Genomic DNA, 12,817 nt, shown 5'->3' on the forward strand with positions numbered 1-12,817 from the left:
CAGACGCTTAACCGACTGAGCTACCCAGGTGCCCTAATAATCCTTTGAAAGAGTGAGATATTGGTATAGATGTGTTGAGCCTTGGGACACCTGGGTGGCTCGGTTGGTTAAGCGGTTAAGCGTCTGCCTTCGGCTCAGGTCATGATCACAGGGTCCTGGGATCAAGCCCCACATCAGGCTCCCTGCTCAGTGGGGAGTCTGCTTCTCCCTCTCCCTCTGCTGCTCTCTCTGTCAAATAAATAAATTAAATTAAATTTTAAAAAAAGATGTGTTGAGCCTGTTTCAAGGCAAGAGCAAAGAAAACATGATTTTTAAAAAAGTACAGGAATCATCTCTTAGTTGAAGCTAACTACAAATGCAAGGACTTTAACCTGGATCTAGTTTGGTCTTTGGTATACCTCAAAACCCACCATTCTTTCCTATGTCAGCTATGGTCTTTCCTGAGAGGGTCCTTAACTGAAAAATAAGTGAAAATTTATAAATTAAAATTTTCAAAAAAGTGAAAATTAAAAATTCAGTGAAAAATTCCACTCCTCTTTAAAAAGGAGCCACTTTTTAGAGCTGCAGTCTGTTTACCATTGTTTCTGGGGTCCAAGACCTTAGGAAACTTCAAAAGGGCCAAGGAACCTGGACTAGAGGCAGAACGGAAGTAGGCTTATCCCTGGGCCCTCAGAAGATGTGGATGAAGAGCCAGAGGCTCAAAGGAATTCTGGAATTTACTCTGCCTCCCTCCGAGTGTGGCTACCCTGCTCATAGCTCTCTTTCCTCTCCGGCTTCCACACCACGCCAGGGCAGTCACACAGAGGGGCTGAGAATTGGGGAAGTCCCGCTCAGCCCCCCAAAAAGTCTATAAAAGGGAAAAAGAGTCCCAGGATCTCGGGTTAGAAATCAGAAGGCATTTTCTGAAGGATACATGTTTACACAGGGTGGGGTTTCTGTTACCACTGTCCAGACTAGGATTTCAGGGACACACCATGGAGTTCTTTTGGGCTGCCCTGAATAATAAAGATTACACATAGCCTTGTTTATCTAGGGGAACTGTCTTCCAGTTCTAAACAATAGACTTACAAATTCCCTTTCTGAGAACAATGCCCATTCAGGAGCTGGGGACATTCTGTGCAAACAATTGCTGGCTATCAGTCACAGTTCTCAGGAGAGGGAGGTGGGGAGGGTGTTACCCCTACAGAGTAGAGTGTGCTTAGAAACTCAACTCCCAGTGTTTGTTAGAGACACAGAAGCACACTGAGGTGACGGGTCCAAACTTGCCCAGACGATCACACCCTGTGCATGTGACAGTCACAGGTCCTAACAGCATGTCACCTTACCTTTACTCGGAGCTGAAGAATATGGGGTAATTGTTACTTCCACTGAGGACAAAGTAACACACCCTCGGGTATGATCCAGGGCAACAATGCTAAGAAGAAAGGAACTCCCAGGTAGCACACTTCTCATTTTTCCTGCTTATCTTTTTTAAGATTTTATTTTTAAGTCATCTCTATGCCCAGTGTGGGCCTGGAACGCAGGACCCCAAGATCAAGAGTCATAAGCTCACCAATGGAGCCCACCAGGCGCCCCTTTCCTGCCTATCTTTTAACAATAGGGGACTAGAGAAATTATTTGGAAATCAGAACACTGAGGTTGTTTTTGGTTTTCTGGTTGTTGGGGTTTTGTTTGTTTGTTTTTTGTTTTTTTTTTGTTTTTTTTTGCATTGCATAGTTTTATTTATTTCTATTTCAGTTTTTTTGCGATATCATTGACATAAATACTGTACAAGTTTAGGATGTACAGCATAATGACCTGGCTTACATATATTACATAATAATTGCCATAGTAAGTTTAGTTAACACCCACCATCTCAGATAGACTCCCCTACCCCCCAAAAAAGCTTTTTTCTTCCTGAGAACTTTTAGGATCTACCCTCTTATTGATGAGGGATCAGAAGGCAAGCTGAGGACAAAACACAAGATGACACTCTGCAACCAACACCCCCCCACACACACACACTCCTGGGTGGGATAGGTGTGACATTCCTCCAGGAAACTTAGAACTATCTTAATGTTAATGCTTTGCTAGAGGGAAAAGACACCCTTAGCTTAATAATAGCAAGTCCTCCGGTATCCTGAGGGTCTTCTTTAGCATATCAAAGTGCTTTTGGACACCTCCCTTTTTCCTTACCAACCCCAACTCCCAAGTATACAATCGGCCACTCCTCACAACCCCCGTGCAGCAGCTCATTCTACACACGGTTCCTTGTCTCTGTGTTGCGGAAAATAATCAGACAGGCGAGAAACCAAGTGGCTCTTGGAGAAGCGGGAGAACTCAGGTTTATCTTACGCCGGCGGACCCAGACGAGCTCGCACATGAAATTCTGGGCCCCGGGCAGCGGGGTTATAGAGCTTTTTATAGGGGAGTGCAGGTGGTCAGGTTCCACGGGCTGTGCTGACTGCTGGTAGGTAGGTTTACACTGGGGGTGGGGTGGGGGGTGCTTTAGGCGGGACGGCGATTAGGGCAGCGGTTAGAGTGGACAAGATGCTGGTGGTGAGAAGCCTGTAGAGGCCGAAACGGCGAGTTTTCACTTCTCCACCGACTGAGCTAGTAACTTTCCATCTTCTGGGTCCTGCTCGCCTGGGCCTGCTCTGGGTAATTTTCCTCTTCACCCAGGCTTTAATAAAACCACCATTTTGCACCAAAGTCGTCTCAAGAATTCTCTCTTGGCCATCGGCTCTGGACCTCACTCCACCAAACCTCACCACCATTCCAAATCTACATCATTAACAACTTTCAAATGTACCATAAAGCGTGTTAACCATGGTCATCACACTGTACGTTACATCCCCAGTACTTATTTACAGAAACCAGCCTTCTTCCAAACCCACAATTTGTAGAGTTCTAGGTGGAGGTAGATGAAGCTTCTCTGGAGCTTAAAGGCTATACAATGGAGGGGGGGACGATAAAAAAATTATGAATACCAAATTATGAATAGAGCCTTACAAAGCTAAAGAGAGGCCCTGAAGCTTAATCTTCATTCACTTTATGTAAAAGTCAAATCTGGTTCTAGGGCAAGTATCCAGAAGATTCCATGAAAATCTTACAGAGCCTTAAATTACGTTCTCGCTCCCTCTTGCCTTAACTGAATTCTGGATTTCCCCCGACAATATCTTCTGTTGAAAAGTTGAAAAACTCTCTGGGGTAAAGGCTCTTCCTTCTCCCGTGTCCCCATGCTGTGGTCTTGAAGGGGCAAGGATTGCTGCCTGCACACTCCACTGTTACAGAGCCTGCTCAGCAAACCCTGCAGCCAGACCTTCCCCTCTGCCCATGTGGGGGCTCCCCTGCAAACGCAGTGGGATTGGGGCATAGGGCTACCTCTTCCCCCTGACAGTCTCTGACAGTAAGCTGGCCACAGCTGTGGAACTCCTTCCCTCCTTCCCTGTATTATTTGTTAGCTCCAAAGCCTAGATCCCCTTCCCAAACCCCATCCCCAGCCTCTCCCCTGCCAAGCCCTCAGGGCTTCCAAACCTGCCCTGTGCTCTCATTACTACACTTCCCGGGGTGTCTGCCCTCCCCTGCTCTCATATTTTCTCCTCTTGGGACTCGGCCCTCCCACCGCCAGTCATGTGCACCCCATCCCACCAGCTTCCATCTTGCGCCGGCCGCCTTGTTGAGAGCAGCGCTCAGCAGCATGAGTTACAAGGGTGAGCCCGGCGGCATCCAGCCACGGAGGAAATACACTTTACTTTCTCTCCCACCGGGAGAAAGAGCCTTCTCAGAGCCATCAAGCAATCTGATTCCTGACCCCCGCAGGGTAATGAGAATCTCTGGCATCTGTATACACGTAGCTTTCATATATGCAAAGCGCTTCCCTGAGCATGACCCCCTCCACCTTGACCTACCGCTGTCTAATTTCTCTCTGTTCATTTCTCCTGCTGTGGAGTTTGCTGAAGAAAACTGGGCCACTTCGCCCTTAGACAGACCCATGCGGCTTCCCCTCCCTGCTCCTCAGCTGCGCCCCCTCTCCCCTCCCCCCGCACGCACGGGGGTCCTCCCCCGCTGACCCTGCTCCGCCCCGGCTTAGAGACTAGGAGTGTCATGAATTTCTGCCGCTTCTCTCCCCCTCTCCCTCCAAACTTGTTCCTATCTTCACGCTTCCACCCCGACAGCCTTCACCGTGGAGAGAAAGTTCGAGGAAGTTCCCTGTGTGGCTTTGCTCTTACACCCGCGAGATGCCCTCGTCACACGCAGAGCAGCTGTCTGCATATCTGTTTCCCCTCTTCAATCACGAGCTCTCTAAGGGTAGGGGCTGTGTCTTCCTGGGCCTGGTCCGCGCCCCGGCCTGCGGCGGTGGCCCCGTAGGTTCGCATGCCTCTGAGCCTACTGATGAATATAAAGAACGGGAAGGACCTGCTGAAGTTAAGAGAGCAAAATACAGAAGAGGACTGCGGGGCTAAAGCAATGAATGCCGTACATGTGAGCAGGACCCCCTGTGGAAGCAGGGGCACCCCCAGCCTGCTGTCTCGGCTAGGAAAGCGGGACAGGAGTCTGGATTCCTGGGGAAGGAAGTGAGGCGGCGAACGCGGGGCTGGACCCGGCGGCCTTTAAAGTCGGCCCGCCCTGATGCGCTCCCCATCCCCCCAGCACGAGCGCGGCGCCCCCTGCTCGCTGCCCTTGGGTCAGCCCCGCTTCTCATCTATACGACGCAGATCGGAGGTCTTCCCCCCGCCCCTGAGAGGAGCCAGTGAGCCGGCGTGCCAAACCGAAAAATCTCCGTTTTTATTAATCTGCTGGAAGCAAGGGGATCAGAGTACTTCAAAGCTCTCTCCTCCAGTGGGAGAGAGGAAAGCGCTTTTCTTGAGGCTACAGTGAGGACCTGCTAATAGCCACCTTTCCAGTGAGGGTGGGCTTCTGGAAGGAAGGGCCCCGGTTTATTTAGTGATTCATTATTATGTTCTTTGGTCGTACACTTGCGGAAGGCGGCACCTGTGTCCCCGGATACAGCACCCGTTCGCTGCCCGATTGCCTGTACCGGGCACGTGCGACTGACACATGTTAAAAGCTCTGTAAACATTTGTGGGAGGGAGGGAGGAAAGAAGGAAAGAACTTAGGGGTAAATGCTTCTAGGGAGGATGCAGCCATGCTAAGGGCCCGTAGAAGGTGCAGAAGGTCAACCCCCTGAGAAGGGCCGTGGGAAGCAAAAAGGCTGAAGGAATGCACCACTCAGTCCAGAACAACTAATGAGCTTTTTAGGTTTTTGTGTTTTTTTACATTTAATTATGTTTATTTATTTACTTAAGATTTTATTTATTTATTTAAGAGAGAGAGAGCGAGCCCAAGCAGGGGGGAGGAGCAGAGGGAGAGGGAGAAGCAGCCCCCCGCTGAGCAGGGAGCCCAATGCGGGGCTCAATCCCAGGACCCTGAAATCATGACCTGAGCGGAAGGCAGACGCTTAACGACTGAGCCACCCCGGCGCTCCTTATTTATTTATTTTTAAATTAAATTAAATTTTATTTAAATTCAAGGAATTAGTATAGAGTGTATTTCTGAGGTAGAGTTCAGTGATTCATCAGTTGCATACAACACCCAGTGCTCATTCCATCAGGTGCCCTCCTTAATGCCCATCACTCTGTTACTCCATCCCTCCACCCTGTTTTGGTTTTTTTTTTTTTTTCCTTCAGTCTTATTTTTAAATCCCCCAGTGCTTAAATAATGACATTTTGTGCAGCAGTTTCTATTTGTGATAGAAGAGATATGGGAGAGCACAGGAAATAGCCGACCACACCCTTGTCTTCACAAACAAGGGGAGAAAGATTCAAGGAAGAAGATGAAAAGGCTGTGTGTGTGAAACCTTTGAAGAATACACAAAAGCAAATTCACAATTATGCACACAGCTATACATCTGTATTTATCTCTATAGCTTTCTCTAGGGACTGGAAATCATGACTTCACACTGATAAGCAGATTCCAATTCCAGTGGACACCATAAAACTCATTCTTGTTTTCTCTGACAGTGAGAAACCTGGCTCCAAGGAGGAGTATTTTAAGGAGCTGGAAAGAAGAAAAAAGAAGCAATAGGTCACCATGATCTTAGGTTCCCACGTGCCAGCCTCCCTGCAACACCTCAAGGGTGGAGGTCAGACTAGGACAGAGGCAGTGTAAGAAGACCAGCTTGGCTGTGGGGCACCCCCAGATTGTAAGAAGTCCCAAAAGTGTCAGTGCCTCGGACTGATTTAGGACACCCTATAAATACACTCTATAAATACACACTAGGGCAGAGTTGAGTCAAAGTCAGCTGGAGCCTCTGTGCTTATGTCAAAGCTCCAGAGTTCACCTTGATTATCTCTGGGTGACTTCAGTTGTTGATCTCATCCTAGACCCAGGAATATGAGGTATGATTAATTTTGGTATTTGGAGAAAACAGGAAGGGAAGAGAGAAAGAGAAGGAAGAGAAAGCAATAAATGTATCATCGCTTCAAAGCATTCATAAAGATGGATAAAGTTGACCGCATACAAAATTTCCATGGGACAAAAATAATAAGGCAAATCAGAACATTAGCAGTAGACTGGGAAAATCTTGGTAGTGTACATCATGAGAAAGAGCTAATTTTCATTTGTACATGCAAAGAACACTTGGAAGTCAATAAGACCATTTAACCCAAAAGAAAAGTGGGCAAAGGACCTTAAAAAAATCATAAAAGAAGAAGTATGCATGGCTTTCAAACCATGAAAAAGTGATCAGCCTCATTTTCAGCAAAAGAAATGTATATTCGAATTAAAAGAGATAATTTTTCGCCTAATAGATGAGTAAAGATGAATGATTTTGATAAATTACTGTGTGAGAGGGTGTGGAGAAACAGGTACTCCATGCATTGTTGGGGGGGTAAAAATTGGTACCACTTCTTTGGAACAATCTATCAAAATTAAAAATGCACATATCCTTTGCTCCAGAGAACCCACCTCTACAGAATTATCTTAAGCATATCCTTACATGTGTGTACAAAGATGTATGCACAAAATCCTTCCTGCATCGTTATTTGGGGAGGAAAAGTCTGAAAGAACCTAAATGCCTGTCTGTAGTGGGAATGAATATTACACATGGCTGTTATGTAAATTGAAAACTTACACAAAATGGTTCATAGACATATATATGTATGCATGTAAAAATATACAAGCTCAGGGCGCCTGGGTGGTTCTGTCGGTTCAGCATCTGCCTTCGGCTCAGGTCGTGGTCTCTGGGTCCTGGGATCGAGCCCCGTGTTGGGCTCCCTGCTTGGCGGGGAGTCTGCTTCTCTCTCTCTCCCCTTCTGAACTTTCCCACTGCTCGTTCTCTCTCTCTCAAATAAATAAATAAAATCTTAAAAAAAAAGAGAAAATATACAAGCTTATTGAAAGGATATAACAAATTCATGATAGTGTTTACCCCCGGGGATAGGGACAAGGGGAACAGGATTGGCTGTGAAGGTCATAGAATTTTTTTTTTTTTTTTTTTTTGGTCATAGACTATTTCAATTTTGTCTGTAACATTTTATTTCATTTATGTAAGAAAAAAAGTTACGTCTAAACATTCTCATCAGCTCTGAAACTTTGTGTATTATACTCTTTCTTTTCTGTGTTTTTCCATGAGGCAGGATACAGATCAGTGGGTATAAGGTGATATCTTTTGTGTAAAAGAGGCGCCTGTGTGCTTGTTTACATGGAATTGTCTCTGGAAAGACAGACGAGGTGGACAAGATGACGGTGGTTGACCGCAGGCAAGGGGAACGAGGAAGCCCTTCTGGGGTGGGAGGGAGATTTATTTTTCACAGCACATTCCGACTGTGTATGTATTTAACCATGTGAATGTACTACTTATAAAGAGCAAACAAACAAAAAGCATGTGTTAAGAGCCAGCTGTACTTAGGAAGATAAGCCTGGCCTGCCCTCCAGGTCTAGAGTCACCTTGCATTCCCGAGGGAAGGAAGGGCTTCTCTGGGTTCTCTGAGGGCTTTGCCTGAGGGGATAGAGGAGAGAGCCAGGGGTGCGCACCCTCCTACCTCCCCGCGGAGCCACGCTGACGCTGGGGGCTGCCATTAACACAGCAGTTATGTAGTGGGTGGACAAGGCAGGCAAAAAACACTGGAAAATGTCCAGTATGGCAAAGATAAGTATATTTTAGGGTGGTGAGAAGGAAGCCCCGTGGCCAGGCAAACTTCCAGATGGTTATCCTGTTTTCAAGTCAGAGTCCTCAGCAAGAAAACAAAACAAAGAGTCCAATCAATGGAAAACAAGCCATACAGATCTAATGACAAACGTTGATGAACCTTGAAGCCATTATGCTAAGTGAAATAGACCAGTCACAAAAGGACAGACACTGTGTGACTCCACTTCTATGAGGGACCTAGAGTAGTCGGATTCAGAGAGACAGAGAGTAGAGTGGGGGTGGCCAGGGATGGGCTGGGGGTGGGGGATGGGGAATTCACATTTAATGGGGACAGAGTTTCAGCTGGAGATGAAAAAGTTCTGGATATGGATGGTGGTGATGGAGGCACCGCAATGTGAATGTACTGACTGCACTGAACTGTATGCTTAAAAATAATTAAAATGATAAATTTTAGTGTCAGTGCCTATTTTACCACAATTAAGAAAAAAAGTTGCCTACCCAGCTGACTGACAATCCTGGTAAGCCTAAAACCTTTAACTAGTCATTTAAAGGTGCAATGCTTAACCAGTCTTATTATTGCCTCATGATCTTTAACTAAGCCCTCCTTTATTTTTTCCCTATCAATTTTCTGACGAGGGTGTGAGATACAACTTTGACCCTTATGCATAAACACGGGCACATGTGCGCTAACATAACAATGTATATATAACCATCACCAACAGCAAAACCAAACTAAACAAACAGCTCTTAAGTGATGAAGGCAGTTGAGTCTTATTTAGATTTCCTTCACAGAAGGAGGAAACATCCAATAAATCCATTTGTTTTCTGTGATGGTCGAGAGAGGAGAAAAGTTGCAATTGTGAGAGCAACCCCCACCCCTGCCCCACTCCTTCCACACAAAGCCACCCCTTGCTAACTTTCAGGTAGATGAGATTTCACGGCTTTTTGATTTTTTCACCAGTGTCCTAACTCAATTTCTTTCCAAAGACAGTGTCATAATCTGAGTGAGCCAGCATATCTCCAGCTCTGGGCTTTAGGGAGAGTCCTGGTCTCTGGACTTTGAAAAGAACTAGGGCAGAGGGAGTCTGGTATCTGGAAGAGATACTGCTGTTCACTTATGCTAGCCAAATGCTGGTTTTGTAACTTTGTGTAGCCATGACCCAATCTTTATTTACCCTAAAGCCCACTTTATTCTGCTTTTGAAATAACAGCCCAAGGAGAAACAAGGTGTCTGGTGGCATGTCACCCTAAAGAGAGTGCCCAGAGCAGGCCTGTGCTCTGGACCCTGCACCTCCCACTCAGCACCACGCGATCGTGCATGAAAACATAACCACCATAACCGAGACTCAGACCAGGGAGAAGTTGAACCATCCATCGTTGACTGGCAAATCTAGCTAAATCCAGCGAAAATATTCCTAATCTGCCTTGACCCTTACCTAAAAAGAACTTTTATTTCAGTTGGAGTTTATTTGTCTGGCAAATAGGAGCTCTGGCACAGGGAGCAGGATTGGGGAGAAATAGACGATTACAGCAACTGGGTGCAATTTGAAACCTTGACACATTAGTTTTGTTTGTACCATGCTCAAATAATCTCTAATTACTTGTCAGAAACATCACAAGCTTTTGCTCTCACAGACTGGAGAACCCCTCAGTATATCTTATTTCTTCTGGTGTGAGAAAAAACAGGGCTCATTTTTCAGTCTTACATACTTGCAAACACTCAGGCGGCAGGTGATACTTGGCTTCTTCCACACTCCAATCTGACTCTCTTTCTGGAAAACATGGAGAGGCTGGTGCTAATATCACATCCCTTTCTGAGGGCTGAGAATTCGAGGGCAGAGGAGGATCAGCTCCTGAAAGGGGGAGAATAAACCAAACCAGGAAGGGGGTGCATGGGACTGCTTGGGCCCTTTAAAGCTTTCTTTGAAGACCTTGCCTGGAGACAAAAGCTTCTTCACGCTGTCACCCTTTCTTCACTCACTTTCATTTTTTTTTTTTCTTAAGATTTTATTTATTTATTTGAGAGAGAGAATGAGAGAGAGAGAGCATGAGAGAGGGGAGGGTCAGAGGGAGAAGCAGACTCCCTGCCGAGCAGGGAGCCCGATGTGGGACTCGATCCAGGGACTCCAGGATCACGACCTGAGCCGAAGGCAGTCGCTTAACCAACTGAGCCACCCAGGCGCCCTCTCACTTTCAACTTTAATATTAACTGCCTGCCTTTATGTTTCCACTGCGTGCGATTCTCTACAGTGCCCTTCCGGCGGCCACTCTCTCCCCCTTACTCTTCTGTGCTTTTATCTCCACCTTTTTCACATTGGTGGTACAGGTCTGCCATAAAACTGGTTAACGGAGGAAATCCCAGTGGTTTGTTCCTTCATTCACCTTACAGTTACTGAGCACACAATTTACAAAGCACTAAAGGTTTAGACTTCATTCTGTTAATTTAAGAAATGAGATGATTTACAACTCATTTGAAACTTGTTACATTTCTCACTTCAACTAAGTTATATATATTTTTTCAATATGAAGTTGTGGGGTGTTATCAGATGCTGTCCGGTACAATGTTGTGAGTCACGGGTCTACACACCTGACATCTGGTCAAAGGTCTGCCAGTGTATTTACACCTGTAATTACAGGGCTCATTTTACCCTGTGGTTCTCACTAGTACCAATGTCTTAATCTTGAAGCTGGAGCAGTAGAACTTTCCCCTAAGATTCAGAGGTACTTACTTTTTCACCTTTAAAAACACCCAGCATTTTGGGGTGGCTCAGTCAGTTAAGTGTCTGCCTTCGGCTCAGGTCATGATCCCAGGGTCCTGGGATTGAGCCCCAGGTTAGGCTCCCTGCTCAGTGGGGAGCCTGCTTTTCCCTCTCCCTCTATCCCTCTCCCTGCTCATTCTCTCTCTTGCTCTCAAATAAATAAAAAAATAAAATCTTTAAAATAAATAAATAGGGCGCCTGGGTGGCTCAGTTGGTTAAGCGACTGCCTTCGGCTCAGGTCATGATCCTGGAGTCCCGGGATCGAGTCCCACATCGGGCTCCCTGCTCGGCGGGGGGTCTGCTTCTCCCTCTGCCCTCTTCCCTCTCGTGCTCTCTGTCTCTCATTCTCTCTCTCTCAAATAAATAAATAAAATCTTTAAAAAAAATAAAAATAAAAAATAAAATAAAATAAATAAATAAAAATTAAAAAACCAGCATTTTAACTTCACCAATACAGCTAAACATGTATTGTTTTTCCTCCTATTATCTCCTAAAGCTGGATGTTCCTGGAGCTTCATGTCTCTCCCAGGCCCATTCCCCATCCACAATAGGGATGGGAAGTACACAGAAGCTTCAGCCTCAGTCCCATTATTGTAACTCTGATTACAGCCCAGGGCTCTGCTGTTCCCTTCCTAGTTTTTTCACATTGATGCCACAGGGCTCTGTTTGTACTTGGTTTCCCTGTGTAGGCTTCTAGTTTCCTATTGAGATCAAAGACTGAAGTGTCTATGTCTTCCCAGTATTGGTTCTTTTAGGCACCCCTCTAAAGTTTATGTGATCCTGATGAAGCTATGAAGGCTGACGCCATCTCCCTCCTAATCCCCAGATAATAAAATGTGTGTGTATGGCCTATGTTGGCCAGTCAGAGGAGTCTATCTTCCTTGGCTGTAGTGGTTGGTTCAGGAATAGGTAGAACCCACGCCAGCCCAAACAGAGCCCTTATTATACTTTTTTTTTTTTTCTTAACTAAAGTTACCTGGAAAGATGTTCTCTATCCATTAGGACTGCCAAGCTTGGGAAAGTGAGACAGGAACAGCTAACAGTTATCTTGCCTTTGGCAACAGAGCTACAGGCAGGGGAAGAAGACAAGCAGGGGCAAGGAAAGTTTAGAGATAGTGTGGAGGATTGGGTTATTTCTTCCAACTCTTTATGCTTAATTTGAAATTATTTAATAGAGAGATTTATCTAGCAATCTATCATCTATCATCTATCTATCCATCTCTCTCTCTCTCTCTAATCCTCTAATCTTTTGCAATTTGACTTTGCAGTGCCTCCCTCTAGAGTAAATGGAATTTACGTCTGTGCTCATTGACCTTGGACTTGGCCATATGACTTGCTTTGACCAGTAGACTATGGATGAAAATCATGTGTGCCCATCCTAAGCTGAGGCCTTATGAGTTTCCACCAACAATTTTGGATCTTTTGCTCTCTCCCATGAAAAGAACAGATAGCTGTTCATCCTTCTGCTTTGATCCCAGGATGAAGACATGGAGCAGATCTGTAGCCAACCTGAAGACTGGAGTCCACCTGAGCCCAGCCATGCCCGGCCACTATTAGCTTACACATAGCCAATCTGCAGACCTGTGAGCATGAAATAAATAAATGTTTGCTGTTATGGGCCATTGAAATTTTGATGTTAATTGTTATGTAGCATTTAAGATTTGAGGCTACTTGCTACAAAGCATGATTATACTAAACATGACTAACATAGATGGCCAGTGAAAAAGAGTTCTGAGTGTATCTGATCACATTGCGTCTGAAGTCAATGCCATCCAATTATGTGAGTTGAGTTTCTATTAGGAACTAAACAGGTCAGAACCGATGCAAAAACCCTTCTTAAACTCCTACGATGTAGTCTTATAATCTTGACCAGTCATTACCAAATCCCTTTCCCAGAATATTGGTTCTGTGTATCTGCTGGGATCTT

General features: G+C 45.5%; 1 long non-coding RNA gene across 1 annotated transcript; it reads left to right on the forward strand.

Moving 5' to 3' along the window:
- The first annotated feature begins 3,043 nt into the window (after positions 1-3,043).
- LOC118025804 lies at positions 3,044-12,512 on the forward strand. Its single transcript, XR_004683390.1, has 2 exons — positions 3,044-3,802; positions 12,159-12,512. It is a non-coding gene; the product is annotated as an uncharacterized LOC118025804 (long non-coding RNA).
- The last annotated feature ends 305 nt before the right edge of the window (positions 12,513-12,817 follow it).

This window comes from Mirounga leonina, unplaced genomic scaffold (genome assembly GCF_011800145.1).
Source record: "Mirounga leonina isolate KUSES-001 unplaced genomic scaffold, KU_Mleo_1.0 Mir_201, whole genome shotgun sequence".
NCBI classification, from domain to species: domain Eukaryota; kingdom Metazoa; phylum Chordata; class Mammalia; order Carnivora; family Phocidae; genus Mirounga; species Mirounga leonina.